The 20,325-nt window shown below is 35.1% G+C and overlaps 1 protein-coding gene and 1 non-coding gene across 4 annotated transcripts in view; both read left to right on the top strand.

The window, feature by feature from the left end:
• Positions 1 to 20,325, top strand: part of chrm3a (cholinergic receptor, muscarinic 3a) — a 131,929-nt gene that overhangs the window by 54,142 nt on the left and 57,462 nt on the right. The window lies entirely within an intron of this gene.
• mir2187 (microRNA mir-2187) lies at positions 10,718 to 10,821 on the top strand. The gene has a single exon (NR_030652.1). It is a non-coding gene; the product is annotated as a microRNA mir-2187 (primary transcript).

The raw sequence follows: 20,325 nt of genomic DNA, 5'->3' as shown, positions 1-20,325 counted from the left end.
GGTTAAAAATGGCTCCAGGAAGCAGGTAAGACAAAAACAGAAGCTAAGACATAAAATAAAGAAATAAATAACAAGGTGAGAATGTGGTAAAATCTGAAAATGTGGTAAAAATCAGGCGAGGGCTTTTCTTTTTCTGGATAGCTTTTTAAAACTGCCGGTTGGGTTTAGGGAAGTGAGTGGGCGGGTCAATATGTGCCTTTAAAAACACTATTAGTTGGGTTTAGGGAAGGAGGAGGGTGGGTCAGATGTTCAGGCAGTCAGTCAAACAGTCAGTCGACAGCGGCCAATGGTGGATTTACGTGAGGTCAGCAGGCGCCAATGGCACTTGCAAGAGACATTTGAAATCTGAAAAAGCATTCACAGCGGCCTCTTTTGGATGTGCAAAAACTAAAATTGCCAGAAATTGTAGCTCCTAGAACGTATTTGGCACTCTCCAGAAATGTATGCAGAGGTACTTTTGCAAATGAGCCTGGGTTGGAGTTCATGCAATCACTATATTCTTTTTGTCAGCCGTGATGCTTCAGTATTTATGTTGAAGTCTTATAGTGTTAATATTATACTCTTTATTAAAATTTATTTATCTTTTGTAATTTATTATCATGATGGTTAAGATGATGCTGATGATTATTATTTATGCATTGTTGTTTTAGAATAAGTGTTAGTAATTTTCATTTCATTAATTTGATTTTCCTTCAGCTTAGTCTATATATACATCAGGGGTTGCCACAGCGGAATAAACCGACAACTTATCTAGCATATATTTTACACAGCAGATGCCCTTCCATCTGCAACCCAGTACTGATAAACACCCATACACTCTCACATTCACACATACTCTATATGGCCAATTTATTTTACCCAATTCACCTATACTGCATGTCTTAGGACCGTGGAGGAAACCAGAGCACCTGGAGGAAACCTACGCGAACATGGGGAGCACATGCAAACTCCACACAGAAATACCAACTGGCCCAGCTTGGTCTCAAACCAGCGACCTTCTTGCTGTTAGGCGGCAATGTTACCTACTGAGCCACCTTGTCGCCTGTTAGTAATTTTAGAATTTGTTTCATCATTTTAGATACAATGACATAACCAGCTCAAATTTTGCTAAAAATGTATGAATGAAATTGTATAAATTAATATGAATTAGCTAAGAAGGCCTAAGAAAACCTGTTGTCTGTGTGAGTCCTAATGCCCCATTAAATTAAAGGGGACAATATACTGTCTATAGTGCTATGTACTATGTACTATGAGCACCGTCTTTTGGATGAGAAGTTAAACCAAGGTCCTGACTCTCTGTGGTCACTAAAAATGCCATGGCATTTCTCGTAAAGAGTAGAGGTGTAGACCCTGTGTGATGGCAAATTTCCCTCTAACGGCCCTTAACCATCATGGCCTCCCAATCATCCCCATCCACTAAATTGACTCTATCACTGTCTCTCCATTGCACCTATAGCTTTTGTGTGGTGAGCGCACTGGCGCTGTTGTCCTGTGGCTGCCGTCGCATCATCCAAGTGGATGCTGCACACTAGTTGAGGTGTGGAGAGGCCCCCCTCATGATTGTGAAGCGCTTTGGGTGCATTATATACACGATGAATGTGCTATATAAATACACTCATTACATTATAATACATATATGCAAGGTCCAGTCTGAATTATAGTTGACCAAGAGCCGCAGAATAGTTTTTTAATCACTGTATTTATATGGAATTTATATAATTTATTTTAAAAATTATTGCTTAGAATTTTTGTCTTGTTTCTAGTCTAAAAATCTATATTTCAAAGTGAAGACTATTTCACTTACAACACTGGCAGATTATTTTCTTAAAACAAGCAAAAAAAAAAAAAAAAAAAACTACATTTGTTCTGGTGGTGAAAACTAAACAATATTTTTACTTGGTCTGAGAATCTTGAAATTAGACAAAACAAAGTAAGAAAAGCATTTTTGCTTCAGGATTATTCAATTTCTGTACCTGAATACCATTAGACTCCCCAGAAAACCATTAAATAGAGCTATTCAAGCTATTTTCTGAAACTGTATTCATATCAATATTTAAATAAAATACCACAATATCAGATTTTTTCTAATATCACACAGCCCTATTTGACATAACACAGTATCTATCATGTTTTTCATATTATTTATTCATACAATTTATTTTCACAGAGTTGATTCATCTAGAATTAATGCTTTGCACGTAATTGTCATACTCTATATTGTTTGTAGTTCATTGTGATTCTCCATGTTTCCTCCTCCCTCTGATTGACTAGGGGTAAATACTTTTTTTTTTCTTTGAGAAGCTCAGAAACTCATTTGACTTTCTCTGGTTGATTGGGTTCAGTCATAAGCAATTGTATCACAGAAATTCATGCATAATACCATACTTTTGCCCCACTGGCCCAAAGCCACAAAGTCACTGTTGAACCTCAGGCTTCCTTAGCCAATCACATCACAACTTCCTTCTGAGCATGACATTACACACAAACACACACAAACACACACAAACTGCATAAAATATTATCACCACAGTTGAAATTGGTAATTATGGAAAGAGGGGAATAATTTTGGTTTATCTATGTCAGTCACGCTCGCTCTTCTCTGTCTTTTGGCTCGGACAGGAGCTGCGGAGCAGAGCGTTTGCCAGGAACGAATGCGTTTCTAACAGAGCGGGAATAATCACATTGAACTGTCGGCCTGCATTAGTAAATAGCATTGAACAGAGTGTGCTGAAAAAATGTGTTTACTAAATGCCTCCAAACGCTTGGATTATCTGAGGGTAATTCTGTCTATTGCAAAGATCAAGTCCTATATATCAGAGTTAATTGCTGCTCTACTGTATATCATGCTAGACCAGATTTTTACATTTTCATAGGAAAATAAGTCTGTGGTGCTCAACAACACAGTGCTATAGTGTTTATTTTTATAATTTATTAGCAGTGTTGGCTTTAGTTCATAATTGTTTTATGTATTTGGCTTTCTCAGTGATTGTTCTGGCTAATATGACTCTATTTTATACCACAAATGTGTTACATAAAGTATGTGTATTATAATAACAGTGCTTATTACACAGTACATCCAGGAGGTTGTTATTAGCCCAACGTGAGGACTGATGGCTGTTTTATAAGACTGAAGGTATGTACTTTATAGGGCTGTTTGCTGCAAAACATTGTTCTGAGCCATAATAGTTTATTAATTCTTTAAATAAATGCAAAGCTAACAGAAACAAAAACAGCTGTGTTGGATAGTACACTAACTAAACCACATTATTCAGTCACAAGATGGCAAAAACACAAAGCTGACAGAAACAAAACTGACTGAATAAAGCATAGATTAACTAACATATAATTCATTCATGAGACGGCACCATACAGTCAAACAGTCAAAAAACACAGTGTCACAGACAAGATGATACATATGTGGATGTAAGTATATGCATTTGAACGTATTCACTAATGGTCGAGGTGATTCAAATTTCTCGGATGATCCTGTGTTATTTAGGAGTTGTTATCTTAGGATAACATACCTTGGAATGACCAATCAGAATCGAGTATTCCAGACAGCTGTGTAATAATCTGAGATCACAACCGCTGAAACTAATAACACAGGCTTATCCTGGTACTTTGATCTTTGTCTGTTGTGCCATCTTGTGACTGAATTATGCTTAGATTAGTGTGTGCTCCATTGAGCAATTGTTGTTTCTTTCAAGTGTGCATTTAATTAAAGAATTATGAAAAAACTATTAAGACCCAGAACAATGCTCTGTCACATTTTTTTTCTTCTTATTACTTGTAATAAGCGAGGTAAAGTACACCAAAGCAGTTGTTTTTGCAGAATAAAGCCCTTCGGTCTTCTAAAACAGCCTTCACATCGTTTTGATGATATGCCTGTCTGGCTTTATTCTGTGATAACAACTGCCTGGATGTCAATAGACAAGTAGATGTTTACTATTTGTCTATATGATATGCCAATATATAGATTAATATATATTATATTAAAATATTAATTATATATTAATTCAAATAGTAAATTAATTATTTTGACTTATTATTTCTGAAAACAAACCACTATACTGTATATATTTTTATTTACTTATCAGGAGAATTCTTCTTGATTTTAGAATTGCTATACATTTTAACTAGAAACAAAACTAAAACTCTTAATATGAAAACAAAAAATTATTTTTTTTGTATATTCTTGTTTGTTATTTGTAAAATGGGGAATATTTTTGACAACATTGTCATAAATGCAACAAAAAATAAGTTTTTACCACATAGTTATATTACAAATGTATGTTTAGAACATCTGTTTATAAAGGTTGCATATGGAATATGAACATGAAAGAAAGGTCATACCATCAAAGCTGTGCAGCACCAGAGACATCCAGCAGACTCTGAGCATCTCATCTGAGTATTGTACATATTCGTGGACGTCTCACAGAACATATGGTGGGAAGCGAAGCTGGATTATTCATTTGAAATGAGGGACGGACAGATAATGGTCTGTGTGTGTGGTAATTGAAGTTTCTTGAGGCATAGAATGGGATTCGCTCTGAATGAGCTCATGTTTTGCCTCCAGAGGTAAATTCTTCATCTTCACAGGTGCTTTCACCTGCACCTGTTATCTTTTCATCCACTTGGATGGATTTCAATGTGTGTGTATGTGTGTGCGTCTCTCCCTCTTTCTCCTCATATCCTCTTTTCCCTATTCACACTCTGGACACACTTTGACAGGTGCTATAGTGCAGCTGAGACGATTGTGTTTATGTCATAAAATCTTTAACAGAAGGACATTTTTATGATATGCATTCAATAAATCCCTCACTCAAACTGCGTCAGCTCCACGTTGCTCTTTTTCCTGCTCAGTTAAAGTTTAAACCGGTTTATTCTGCCTTTTTATTCAACATCACTCATACTCTCTTCTCCAGAGTTTTTATCTTTCTGTGTTTTGTCAAAACAGCTGCAGTATTGTGTAATTAATTTGAAACACTTTGTCAGGTCGCGGAACACAGTTTGACGCAGTGAATCTCCCTCTGGATGCGTCTCCTTTTGATCATCTCACATGTGAGAGAGCAGGATTTCATAAAGCAGGGGCAGTTGTGAATTACGTGGCGCTGAGGTTTGAGATGGATCGAAGGGTTTGTCCGGGGTCAGTTGGTTCATTTCGTTCTCAGGGTAAATGAACAGGTCGCTGGAGCTGATGTTGGATGGTTTTTGTCTGCTGTGAAGCGGGTGAATTGACACTCATGGAGCAATGCTCTTCAGATACAGCGATTTTTGTAGCTGGATTGTACTTTTTCTCCTGAAAGATGTGCTAGCAGCCTCTGATGTACAGATGAGTCTGTATAATTTGTATGATGGGATTTCTTAAAGGGTCACCCCCCTCCTCCTTTTTAAAGCTCAAGTGTACATCAGAATGAAAAAAAGCAACTTAAATGGGCGTGGAAAGCTGAAGGTGGCTGGGATTATACCAGAATTTACAGAAAACAAGCAATAAAATTCCATTCTGTGCAACTATTTTTTTATTTGTGAAAATGTGCTTTCTATGTAGTGTCAAAGCTAAATGTGTTGTGTTAAAATTATTGTGAAATATCCAACATGTTTAAATTTGATTTACTATATGATGCAAATCTAAAACTTCTGCAGAATTTTCATATGCTTTGCTTCTCAAAAAGCATTAATTTTTGGTATTATTAATGTTGAAAACATGTGCATTCTGAAACATTGGCCTATTCTGAAAACGTACCCCTATATACAGTACATTTCTGGAGATTACTTTTCTTTTTCTGGATTGCTTTTGAAAACACTGTTGGTTGGGTTTAGGGAAGGAGGAGGGTGAGTCAGAAGATTGGTCAGTCAGTCAGTCAGTCGACAGTGCCCTCTGGTAGATTTAAACCAGAACAGCAGGCGCGATTGGCACTTGCGAGAGAAATTTGAGATCTCAAAAAGTGTACACAGCGGCCTCTGGCGGATTTGTGAAAAATTCCTAGGATGTATTTGGCGCTCTCCAGGAATGTATATAGCGGTTCTTTTCAGAATGAGCCTGGGTTGCTGACATTCTTTAATCAATAAAAATTTACAAAAAAAAAAAAAAAAACAACAAAGAAAAAAACTTTTATTTTAAACTAAACTTAAACATATTCTTCTGGTCAATGTTGTACAATTTTATGACTCATTGCTCAATCTTAATGTTTCAAGAAATTGTTAATCTGCCTAGTTTTTGAACTGTGCAGAGCTGTAGCTGCTTTACTGGGCCTACTATGCTGCTGTGTTTCAATACTGTTCATAATGGTGGTACTTGGAGAGACAATTTTTTATCTGAGGTGGTACTTGATGAAAAGTTTGAGAACCACTGGCTTAGATGTAGCTAAGCTACTTTTGTCAAGTGGCTTTTAGCTCAGCTTGCTACATTTTTCAAATAGCTTGCCCAACAATGATAATTATTATAATATGTTAGATCAATTATCAATAATAATACAAAACATGTACAGAGTTGCTCATTATTTATTATGTTGCTGCTTTTTTTTAGAAAATGCATTTTTCCCTTATATCAATTTTTATGTATAACCTAACTGCTTTTGGCTATACGCCGCAAGCCCTGCACCAGTGACATCTGACAGACAGAGGATCTCTGTCCTTGTAATATAATATTAATAGCAGAAACCTCTGTATTCTTGACAACTCACACAGTGAAAGCTGCAGCTGCTGAAAAAGAGCGTTTCAGGTCACTGCTTGAAAATGAAATGCCTGATGATGGCGATGGCACGTAGACAAAATTCAATGCTCAATTGAAAAAAGGTTCTTTTCTTTATAAAATAATGCAGTGAACAGGTAAATCATTGACGTTATTACAGAACCTTTTAGCACCTGAAATTAGATAGCCACTCATTAATTTTTTTTTTTATCATGGAGTTGTAATTTGATTCAGGGTTGCAACCGATTTGCCATTTTCCTTGATAATTCTGTGCTGAATGACTCATTTTTGTTTCATGTGAAATGATTTCCTAAATGATCGTTCCACCACAGCCACTCATAAACAGATGCTTCACCCCTGCTGAAGTCCAATTACATTATATCACTCTTTCTTTCTTTTTTTGTAACCTGGCTTTGGCCTGAGTGCAACTTATGTCATTAATGATCATTTTAAAAACTTCCTTTAACCGTAAATTGATACATGTTAAATGATTTTCCAGTAATGTCATCTGATCAAGACTATGAAAATGCTTCAACAGGGTAATGACTAACAGTTTTATTGTTACATCTATCATAAAATGGCATAAGATTCTGTATCGTCTTGTTGTCATGGAGAAACAGTAATTAGCCTAATGACAGAAAGGAAGAGATTGCGGTGGAAGACAGACAATTACTGCATTATGCTAATGTCACCTAAGATCATAATGGCAACTAGCATTGAGTAGAAATATCATTGTTTCCTTCTAAATATCTTAGACGGGCATTAAATGTCTCCCCGCCGTAATGACTGCTCCTCGCTTCATTAAGCCTGACCACAACAACATTAACTTTTGCCTTTTTAATCAGTGTCTTACAAGGTTCAAGCAATCTTAGATACACGAATTAAAGCAAAAAAAAAAAAAAAAAAAAAAATGTACAGACTGAAATCTGAATATTAGAACTATTTCTGAAAGATCATGTAGCTGAAATGATGATGCTATAAATTCTGTTTTAATATCACAGGAATAATTTTTATTTTAAAATATATTAAACTAGAAATCAGATATTTTAAATCATTAAAATGTTTAAGAATTTTATTTCTTTACTTGTGGATCAAAAAAATACAGGCTTGGCAAAAGATTTATTTTAAAAAGATAAAATTTTTTGCAAGCAAATATAACCTAAATCACAGCACAACCATTGTCTTTGAAGTCTTTGTGAAACAAAAAGTTGCAATGTTTATTTTGCTTGCGCATATTGTTACTCTTTTGTTGAACAATTAATCTGTGCAAGATAATCCACTGAAAAAAAAAAGTTTGTTTTGCTAATTTTCAATCAAATCTGACCATCTGCTTTCATATTTGTAGCGGCGGCCCCTCTCTGTTAAGGTCAGTTTGATGGCTTCAGCCTCAATATTCTTTACCACACTCCTCTTACTATTAGTTTCTTATTAGGGAATGATGCACAAAACTCAATTAATCAACTACTCACTCAGTTGGAAGTACATCAACATACTAAAACAAAAATCTCATCAACTTCCGGTACACATGGACTTAAAGAAATGTATGATTTTTTTAAAGGGTGCTTTCACACCTAAATTTTGTTTCAGAACCTGGTCCATTTACCCCATTAGCGTGATTCATTTAGAATATGTGAATCCAGCAATCAAGCTCTGATGCTCAATCGATCCGATATTGCCTATAAGGTGGTCTTGGCTTGGTTGAAACCAACTCTGGAGCAGATTGATTGTAGTGAGAAAGCAATACAGTCCAACGAACTAACGAACCAGGCTATATCACAGTGTATTATGGATATGTAACAGGCATACATGGCTGAATGAGAATTATGAGTTGGGATGGGATGTCATTCCTAACGGTAAATGTCTATCTCATGTCAAATACGAAAGTGAAAGCATGCTGGACCCCAATAGGGAAATTGATGGTACGGCAGTCTTGGTGTACAAAGCATAATTCTAGTTATCGGCAGAGCAAGACTCTGAAAATCTTAAAACTCTGACCAATGTGAGGAGAGATTACTCACATGTGACTTTTTTTAGCTCTTTTGGTCCGTTTAACAACTTTGAAATGTAAAAAGGTACCGCACCATGAGCAAAGTACAACATTGTAACATTTTTATCCCTGTTTTATCCCTGTAAACACACCCTAAACAATGATTTGGTTGAAAATATTTTATAATATGTATTTTATGTTTTATAGATTTCAGGATAGTTTAGCAGCCAAGCCACTTAACGGAAGTGATTACTGGTAAACATAAGCAAAGTCCTAAAGCCTCATGTTTTAAGTTACTGTTTCTTGTTTGTTCCATTGTCTGAAAGCAGAAAGAGATACATATGCAAATGAAAGCAGCTTTATTGGGTATTTGGCTGGATTAAAATACAGTTTGTGAGCATAGAGCGTATAGAGAAACAAACAGATGAAAAGGGTTTAGCTCAAATACAACACACTGTCATGAATATGCAAATTATTCTAGTAATAACAAAAATTGTTAGTTCACCTGCCTGAAGACCTACTTCCAGACTGAGAAATGCCATGTGGCTTTTCAGTCGCAAAACTGTTTTATTGATAAAGTTGTGGGTCAGTGTGAGCTGATAACATGAGTTTCTGAGTAAGTGATGCTGTATTTTAAGTGTGTGTGTATTTGTGTGGGAGAGACAGCAGTAGAAATGCAGGCTTCACTGGATAATAAACAGTCATATGGGAAAGACTTGAAAATAGTTCCAGCCTTTCTATTTTATTGTGTATTATTTTTATTGCTTTGTAAGTGTATTGTTCTTTTTTTATTTTGCTGTTGTAGGCAGTACTGTAGGCACTTTTGGAATAACATAAATAATTTGATGAAGCAGTTTTCAACTGTAATGAGATCAACTCCTGCAACAACTTTAGCTGCTTCATAAAAATAGTGTCATCTTTTAGAAAAGTAATCATCCTGAATCAAAATCATGCTTTTAAATTAACTGAGCGGAATTTAAAAAAGGATGTCAAACAAAATGTTGAACATCATAATCAGGGATATAAAGTATCTAGATAGACAATTCGGATGTTCACCTACATCTATTTGGATTTCTTAGTTTCTACACTGTAAAAAAATGTGTTTCTCACAATCATTTGTGTTGGGACATCTTAAAGGAATTAACTTTTTTAAAATTTAAGTGAATTGAACATAAAATAATTAGTTGTTTCAGCTCATTTTAAAAAAGTAGTTTGAACAAAAATTCAATTTCATGTTTATTGAGTGTTTAAGAATGCCATATGACTATAGTCTGTTGCATTCTTTTCAATGTAACAAATACACACACACACATACTGTACATCGTGTTTTGCATGTTTTCTTAAATGAATAGTGTGATAAAACGATGCAATCAGTACATGCAAATAAACATCTGTGATTGTGAAATTTCTCTGTATTTATAGATTTGTTTTTGTCCATCAGACAGTTATCCGCTATGAGCTTATCTGATTATTCAGAGTTATGCATCATTTGAGCAAGTATAAATAATGGATGCAGGAGATGGAGGTTGCAAATTGGGAACAGTATAACTCACTGGGAAGATGCTTAGTGTGATGAAAAGGTCCTCTTCAGGGGACGTGTCATTTCACATCCATCTTAGATTTCCAAGAATCCTGTGTGTTTATGTTTATTCTCATGATGATTTGTTTTGAAGGTGTTAGTTATGACCGTAATCACATGGCCTCTGACTTACAAATGTTTACCATAGGTCAGTTAGCCATTTGTCTTTGTGAAAAAAAATATAACAGTCATTTGAGGAAAATATGTAAATGGTGGCATAGTAATCTGCAAGGATGAATTGTGGGTCTCTGCTGTGAGAGATTATTGCACTGTAAGTCATATAATGTGAATAACAGCTCTTGAAAGGTACGTTATGACTCTTCAGCTCAAACATTCTTTTATGCAGGATAATCATAACCATTCCTCCACTCTTGTTTTTTGTGCAGCTTTGTGATGCAAACTAATGCTTTTCATTTACAGTGCTACCTTTTTGGAGGGAAGCCCTTTAAAATCCTGAAGATCTGAATTGATGATTCTGGCTTTAATTAGTATAGCCTGTTTTAGTGATCACATCAATTCTTTACAGGCTATGCTAATCTATGCCAGAATTAGCAATGCATGTGGGACGGACTTGCTCTTCGGTAATGGGCATCGATTTGCTTTAATAAATTGTGGGTCAGTGGAACAAGAACAGGTGTGTGTCTGATTATGATATGACTTAATGCTGCTGAAGTGATATCAGGGCGTCCTCAGATACTTGAAGATTATGCTTATTTTATATATAGTTTGTGGGATGCATTGATACTGACATGTAAATAATGCTTTTATGTATATTCAAAGGTTTAGGGACAGTAGGAAATTAATATTTTAATTTATTAAAATTAATATAAAATGAAACCAAAATGATTAAAGGGGGAAAGGTTGTCCTTTTGATCTTTCAATTGATCAGAATGCTTGAAAAATGTTCATATTTTCCACACACAAAAGTATTCTGTTAAAAATAAGATACATAAGCATATTAGAAGGATTAAAGGGTCATGTAACATTGAAAAATGGAAATATAATACTTTGTTTTGCTATACCAATAATATACAAAATTGTTCACGCAACTTATTCAAGTTTTCCCTGTAATCTCCATTACATGATGTAATTAATGTAATTAATAAATCTTAAAACGAACGGTCGAAAGTGTTACAGATCAAAGTGTTCCCATTCCACTTTAATTGTAAGCAAAAGAATAGCTTGGACTTTCTGCTAAATCTCTACTTTTGTGTTCAACAGAGGAACTAAAGTCAGGTGGATTTTTATTTTTGGGTGCACTTGCCCTTTAAAGACATTTTCTTTTTGCTCTCTGCACATTTTACACTCTCAGATATTAAACGCTTACATTTACACCTCCACAGAGCAGCTGTATTCATACCTACTGTGAGAATCTCATTCGCTGAAAGTATTTGTGTGATTTTTCAGACCAAAATTGTACAGAACCACCAATAAAACAAAATACAAAGGCTGTTTCCCTGCTAGATGTCCAATCCAGTCTACTTGTCACCTTATCAGTCCACTGACCAGAAACTTGACACAAAGAAGACCTCATACAGACAAGAACCGTGTGCCATCACTTGTCAGATGGTAATCTCTGTGCAGTTCTGCCTCGATGTTATATGCTGAAAAAAAATCTAAATTGGGTCAGGCTTCAGCCCTGATTTGAAAGTATTCTTTGTTAACCCAAGGGGTCAAAGGTCATCAGCTGGTGAATGGCCTTTGGGAAGTAGTTTATTACAACAACACACTTTTGGAGAAGTCATTATCAGGTGTTTGAATTATTTCTGTGTACAGGAGGTTGATATCACCACGGCGTTCTTCTCCAAACTCATGTCCTGCTCTGTTGCTCTAAAGTTAGATCAAAATTAGAGAACAGTATATAACATCGTTTAAAATTGGAAGCATTTACAGTTGTACAGGCTGTAACTTGCTAATAAAACATTTCACAAAATAACCAAAGCTTTTCAACAAAACAAACAAAAAAAAAGTATTTTGTGGAAAACAGGAAAAATTAGACAGCAAAATTTGCTACATTTCAAGCATATTTTGGAAAATATTGCATAGAAAATGCTTAATGTATACACCAATGGCCCATTTCCACTTAGTGGTACAGTACGGTTTGGTACACTTTTATGGCTCCTTCCACTGTCAAAAAGTACCAAAAACCAAACCGTACTCATTTTTACATAAGTAAAAACCAATAGCGTTCAGCTCGGCATCTTGCTCTGCCTGTTTGTACCCTTTTGTTGTGCTAGGTATCCTTTCGAAAGGGTACCCAGCACAAAAAGGCGGAGCAAGATGCGCAGCTGAGCGCTATTGGTTTATACGTCACTAGCTTGTTCACAAATACACAGCCGAGACATTACATCGTAATAAGAAATACATCTAATAATGAGCCATGGTCGAATTGAGCTCAAACAAATCTTGTCGTCTTGATGAACAGCCACAAAGCCTGTTCAAAGAAGAGCAGAATCTACCCTGTGCCCTGTTGTTGTATACAAGGCTGTCTAAAGTGCCATTCACTTTCTTGAGAGAGTTTGTGTGCACGTCGATATTAAAAAAACAAACTTCTTAAGCTGCTGATATTAATGCGCGCATGATTTTTAAAGTGCTTCTGACATCCCATCCGTTCAGAAACTGACAAATGGCATGCGAAAAAACAAAGGAGAAGCTTGAAAAAATTAGCAAATGATTTTTTCAGCAACCTAAAACATGAAATAACTGCCATATCTAATTTAACAATGCCTTTTGGACTATTATGAACTCGGAATGGTGGAATTACTTTCTAACAAGAGGTTACATGTGCCGGTAAAGATTAAAGACAAATATGAGATGTACCCTTGGCACCATTGGTACCCTTTTGGCAGTGGAAACACAAGTCTGATAAAGGTGACCTGTACTGACCCATACCATACCGTTCCAATCAGTGGAAAAGGGTCACAAGAGTTTGAAAATGTGCATAACTTATGAACACATTTGAGTAGGATAAACTTTTAAATCAATAAAAAAATGTGCATATACTACAATGGAAACAAATTTACAGAATAAATACCAGCACGCGCATCATTCATGTGATTTTTGTTTTAATAGATCATGTTGTAATAAAAATGGGCACGGTGGGACTTCATTAATGATGGCTCTTGAAAAGTCGTCTCGCACCTCCAAATGCTATCACATTTATTGCATTTTTTTCATCTTTTGAGGTGCAAGTTATTTATTATTTAAGAAAAACCAATGACCACATTTGATTTATCTATATCAGAGCAACTTTCATTTTTCTTTTTGATAATCGGCACCAGTTTATCAGTAAGTGACAATTTTTTTTTCTCTTTGACTCATTGGATGGAAATGCAGCTTAAGTCACAAATTCCAATAATCTAGCTTTGTTTGCATTTTTGGATGGAAACATTAAATATTTGTGCTACAATCTTTAGCAATAATTGTATATTAAGTATTTGCTCTCTCTCTCTATATATATATATATATATATATATATATATATATATATATATATATATATATATATATATATATATATATATATATATATAAATAAATAAATATATATATTTAATAAGATTATAACAAATATTTCTTTACAGCAGTAAGAATTAAATACAGACCCTTGCTTAGAATGATCTCAGCTCATCTGCATTTATCACTAGTCTTTATTCACAGTCTTTTCTTAGCATTAACCTTCCTCACAGCACTTGCCTTGAACAAAAATGTCACAGATCTAATAACCTTTCCACATTTTGTCCTTTTGCGTTATTGACAGTTAATATCAGAAGACGTTCCCCTGTGTTCCTGAACCTAGATCAGCTTTACATTCTCATCACATATAAGATCAATGCAGGACTGCTGATCTCAGATCAGAATGAAATGCCCACCTCTGCCCAGTAACAGACTGGCATTTGAGTGGCAGAGCAAAAGGCCGTGAGTGTCTGTAGGCAGCTGGTACACACCCCTGGCATCCAGGTCCATGAATGTTAATGTGGCGCTGTAAAGCCCACGGGTACCACATCTCTACACAGTGGGAAAGCCTGAATTTACATATCCCGTCAGTCATAATATTGCCTACTTAAAGAGATAGAAACCTAAGCTGGCGTGGGTGTGGAAGAGAACAATCTCTTGCTTTTACCTGGAGTTTTTAAAGGGAATTTGAATTTCACTTCAGGGATTAAGTCTTTAAAGAGTGTAGATCTGACGTAATTGGATTTTCTTGATCTTTTAGGATAAAAGTAATCATTTATTCCGAAAACACACTTGCAGAGCCTAAAACTTCTTCCTGAGTCCATGTTTTTTATTTCCACAGAAACCAACAAAAGCATTTGCATTATGTGTCATGTTGTAGGCATCACCAGCCTTTTGATAACAGTAAGATATGAGAATGTTTGTCAAACATTGTGCTGTTTCTATCTTAATATCCAATTGAATGAATGCATGGGTAACATATCTAAAATTACAAGAGTCAGAAAGGCCTGGAAATGTTTATGAAATGTAAGTCATTTTGGCACAAAATGGACCCAACTATTTGATCCCCTAAGAAACTGCAATAAAGACCATCATCCATGTTTTATCACTTGTCCAGCACAATATAGCTGGCTTTTCAGCTTCAATGAGCCTATCAACATCTTTTCCTTGTGGTTTACACTTTACATTGTGATAATGAACCTTTATCAGTTTTCCTACTTGATCATAAAATATATTCCCCAATTTCTTTCCACCAGTCATAAAGTTGTAAGTGTTTGAGTTTCAACATATGGCAGCCCTTATTCTCTCAGCAGCCAGGTCTCTCTGCAGTCCATTTTAACTTGCTGGAACTGTTTATGCATTCAGAACTAATTAAGAGATTCGCAGAGGGACCCATTTATTTGCAAAATGAATTCATTTCTTTTCCTTCTCAATTCAAAATGTGTTTATGATTTTTTTTTGTATCCCTGGCAGGCTGTTGGTGGATGTGCTGGTGTCTTGACTGATAAACTTTTCTTCAAAAGTTGATGAAATATCCTGCTGTGTGAAGTCTGGACGTGTGTTTGGACTGTTATGAGCTGATGAGATTTGAGGTGTTGGAGCAGGTTAGCCTTATGGCTCTCTGTGTGTGCCTGATTAAAATCCAGATAAGCTAGCTGTGTGAAATGTAAAGCACACCCATGGCTGCTAAAATTTGATGAGCACGGTAGAGCAAATAAGCTTGGGAAAAAAGGGTCATTTGATTCACCTTCATGTCATCCCTAACTTGTATGATTCCTCTGTGAGAAGTAGTGTGTTTTTATGTGCATTTTATACAGTTACAATAAGGACATTTCAAGCCCCATAAACCTCATAAAGTAGAAACCTGCAGTTGAAGGCAAAAATATTCACCCTCCTGTTAATTGTTAATTCTTTAAACAAATATACATATATTTCCCAAGCGCTGTTTAACAGATTTTTTTCAACACATTTTTCAACACAATAATTTTAATAACTAATTTATAATTAACTAATTTATAATGTCTTTGCCATGATGACAGTACACCTTATTTTACTAGATGTTTTGCAAGATATTATTCAGCTTAAAGTGCAATTTAAATGCTTATCTGGGTTAATGAACTTAACTAGACAGGTTGGGTTGATTAGGCAAGTCATTAGACAACAACAGTGGTTTGTTCTGTAACGTAACAAATTAATACTTCTTAATACTTACAATTTTTAATACTGACCTTAAATAAATAATAAAAAACTAGATCAAGAAAACCTGCATCTATTCTTGTCAAACCAATATAAATAAGACTCTTCTCCAGATAAAAAAATACTATATGAAATACTGTGAAAATTGCCTTGTTCCATTAAATATCACTTGGTAAACATTTGAATAAGAATAAAAGTTTCACTGGAGGGCTAATGATTTTGCCCTCAGCTGTATGTGCTATAGTGATGTGTTGTAACTATATTAGTCATTGATGTTTTTCTTGATATATTTATATTTATGGTCACACTTTATTTTGATGATCCATTTGTTGAATTTAAGTTACATTGCATTGCATTTACATGCCAATTAATTCTGATTAGATTATAAGTAAACTGTTAGTTTGGGATTAGGGTTAGTGTAAGTTGACATGTACCTGCAAAGTTTCTTATAGTCAGTTAAATGTCTGTTAAAGGAGCAGTATCAACAGATATTAAGCAGACAGTCTACTAATACTCAAATGGACCATCAGAATAGTTACCTATTTTTCATGTTACGAATAGACTATTATTTAACAGACTAAAGACTCTTATTTGAGTTGCTAAGACTTTTATTTAATTATGTGGATGTAATTTCAACTAAAACAGAGTATTAAGTTGGGGCGGGGCGCCTAGAATACTTTTTTTTTTTTTTTTTGGAATGTTTATTTTGAAAAATCTTGGTTGCTCCCTTTTCATTTCTGCATAAGTTATAAACATTTAAAAATACTTCATAACATTTATGTTAGCATTGTTACAGTATGTTTATGTTTTACATTATCAAATATCTTTGCAGATTGATGACAATTATGTATTATACATCCAGGGTCGTTGCATCTTTTTTATGATTTTGAACATTGAAAGAAGTTTTGGTATAATTTATTTTTGAATGTCCAAGAAAAATCCTATTTTAGTTGTAATTTGGCCTCCAAAGATGTAATTTTTTTTTTTACTTAAACAAATTATCTGTGTAATTTATAAGGAATCTTTTTGGTTTTTTATTTTTTGCTCATCATTTCCTCATAGCTAACTAAAGGTAATGCCCCTCGCATGATTAAGAATACTGTTATTAAGATAAAGAATCAAACTGACGCCAACAGAGAAAGACCACCACTCCAAACGCAGAAGCAAATGGTCAAACTTTGACTTTGACTTTGATTTTGATTACCAAAACAAACATTTTTTTCCCAGTTGATTAATTTGCACAGATTAGTTGTTCACTTAAATAATAAAAATGTATACTTGCAAAATAAGCATTTTGATTTTACAAACACACACACACACACACACACACACACACACACACACGCACACACACACACACACACACACACACACACACACACACACACACACACACACACACACACACAATATTGAGCTGTTAACTGTAGTGTCTATTATTGTGTATAGTAAGTGAATGCTCAACTTATTACTTAAAAAAACTTATTCCCAGTAGCTTAGCCTCTTTTATAAATTATATTTTGATTTGTTTTTAACACAGAGCCACTTTGGCTTCAGAAATCCTTGAATAAAGCACTTAAGTCACTGTAATGTCTTACATGTCAATTCTTTGGTTGTGCTCATTTACATTCATTATTTTAGGATTTAGCTGGATATTCTCATACCAGCTATCATCTTTTACAGAACAAAGTCATGCAGTTTTTGAATTGAGTAAATCAGTGAGTAAATGATAACAGAGCTCTCATTTTTGGGTGAGCTATTGATTTAATAATAACCCTGTCTTGCTTTGTTGACCCATCTTCACAGATTAGCATATCATCTGTCAGGTGTACTCTGAAAAACATTGCAACAAGAGCCTTTGAGAAGAACTCCATTTATTGACCTTCTCCTCGTGTGTCATCTCCTTTCTGCGATGACAAATGCTTTTCACTTTGACCTGATTAAAAGCTGCCTTGGTTTTTATTGGTATCGTCGGTCTTGGTCAACGGATAAAACTCATTCATTCTATAGCTCTTTGTTTAAAAGTTTCATTTAATTTATTTTCCACATGAAACCCAATGCTCTTGACACCGTATTACATAAAATGATTGGCGAGTTTTCTCTGCTGAGGTAATGTTATTAACTTTTTCCTCTTTTCACATCTGTGAAATGCTGAGCTGTATTTACTGTATTCTTTCTCACTTCTTGATCCTGTTATAATGAAATGCAATGCGAAGCCAGCGTTTTAGCTAAAGCTCAGGGCTGAAACTGAAATGTTTGTGACTTAATAGTTCACCTAAGAAAATTCTGTCATAATATTTATTCAGTCAAGAGTCTTTGAAAAGGACATAAAAGTTGGTTCACATAAACTAGATGCTGTATTATAAGACCTTAGATTTGTGCTGAATCTTTTGGCTTTTCCCCTTCAAAAAACATTGCTCATAATTTGTCTAAAAGCACTCTGCACCACTTATATTTCATCTTTATCTGAATTCCTGTTCAGCTTTGATTGGGAACTTTGGTAACCTGCGCAGTGTCGACAGACTCTAGATCAGTAGAGTAGGTGAATGAGAGAAAGAAAGAGTGCTCAAGCTCCCACTGCATCCTTCAGCACTTTGAGCAATGGCTTGTAATTTCCTAAGGGCAGAGTCATTACAGTAGTCCTAGATGTCTGGGGTTTATGGACCCAGCAATAGCCTCCACACACACTAGAGGAAGTCTCCTATCAGCAAAAGCTCTGTGCTGTGATAGTCAGCGTTTGTGTGGTCAGATATCCAATGTCTTTTGGAAGTGTGCTTGTGTGTGAGTGTGAGTGTGTGTGTGTGTGTGTGTGGGTGGGTTTGAACAGATCCAAATCCCACAGCTAAACTATTTTTATTATTATTATTTTTTCTGTTGTAGAATTATAAGGCTGTGAATGGATTAAATTATAGCCCTGGGCTTATGTTAGGCTTGGATGTATTTTGTAAATTGGACGTATTACATATTAGGAAATTAGATGCTGTATTTTACAGTGATTTAATGGATTTATTTGACATTGTTTAACATTTCTGAACTCCTGCAAAAGGTTCACTCACATAGTTTAACTTCACTGGCAAAATACTAGACGTCTTAAAATACAATTAAGGATGTTGAAATAATAGTTTGAAGCTTTTCTCATCAAAGAGACTAGAATTTATCCTAAATTTGATCAAGTAGTGGTGTATGTCCTGCAATTTTAATCTTCTATAGCCATGCTATTGAATTTAGACCAAACATTGCCACATTCTGGTGATTACTTATTTATTTAGACAGGAAGTAGCCTAGTATTTTAGTCTGTAGAGATGGCAAAAGTACATACATCATTTACTCAAGTAAAAGTACAGATACTCATGTTTAAATTGACTCTGGTGAACATACTGACTACACTTTTGTACTCAAGTAAAAGCAAAGAAGAACCACCTATGATATGTATTTAAGTAAAAAGTATTAATTACTATATATACTTATTTTAGTATAACAGCAATAACAACACTACACATCATGAATGCATCAAAATAACTTACATTTCTTTGTAGTTTCTCGTGGTCAGCTCTTTAAATGGTGTAACATTTCTCACACTGTTGTGTCTTAAATAATAATATAAACAATAATAATAAATATCAGTATAATCAGTTTAAAAAGGCATCAAAAATAGATTGATTGAATCAAAAAGGCTTTCAAATTGCACAATGACATGAAATAATATAGATCACGCTACACAACACATTAAAATGAAAGAAACAAGCCCCATTTAAAAATGTAAGGACTAAAAAGTACAGATACTTGTGTAAAAATGTAAGAAGTAAAAGTAAAAAAAATGTCAGAAAAAAGGTAGTGGAGTAAAGCACTGATACTAGAAAAATCTACTTAAGTACAGTAACGTTAAGTACAGTTTACTATGTCCAGTACTTTTCAGAGACTTTACAGGGGCTTGAAAAATCGAAAGGTGGCACAGGCTGCCATCGGAATAGTTGCCAATCCAGGGGTGTTACAGATTGTACCAAACACCTGAGGACCAGGGGAAGGAGTTGAAATTCCGGGAGTTTTCTGGGAGTAATGACAAAATGGGAGGTGGGTCTGAAATTACGGGAGACTCCCGGGAAAAACGGGAGTGTTGGCAGGTATGATGGAAGGGTAATATTGGCATTGGAAAGGCAAGCTTGATCAGGGTGACTCGTACCAAACTATACTAGCTGTACTGTACTCAAACGTACCATTTAGTGAAAATGAGGCATTATAGGCCTCATTATTCATTCATTCTTTCATTTTCCTTTGGTTTAAGGCTGATTTATACTTCTGCATTAAGCACACTCCAGTGCTTCGGCACAGCCTGTGCATTCGCGCAAAGCCCTTGTCGTGGCCATCGCCAACACTGCCGTGCACCTCTCAAAAAAAATGTAATTACATGTCGCAACG

The sequence above is a fragment of the Danio rerio genome, chromosome 17 (assembly GCF_049306965.1).
Source record: "Danio rerio strain Tuebingen ecotype United States chromosome 17, GRCz12tu, whole genome shotgun sequence".
NCBI lineage: Eukaryota > Metazoa > Chordata > Actinopteri > Cypriniformes > Danionidae > Danio > Danio rerio.
Note: the sequence above shows the minus strand (reverse complement) of the source record. Positions and strands in the feature narration are given on the sequence as shown.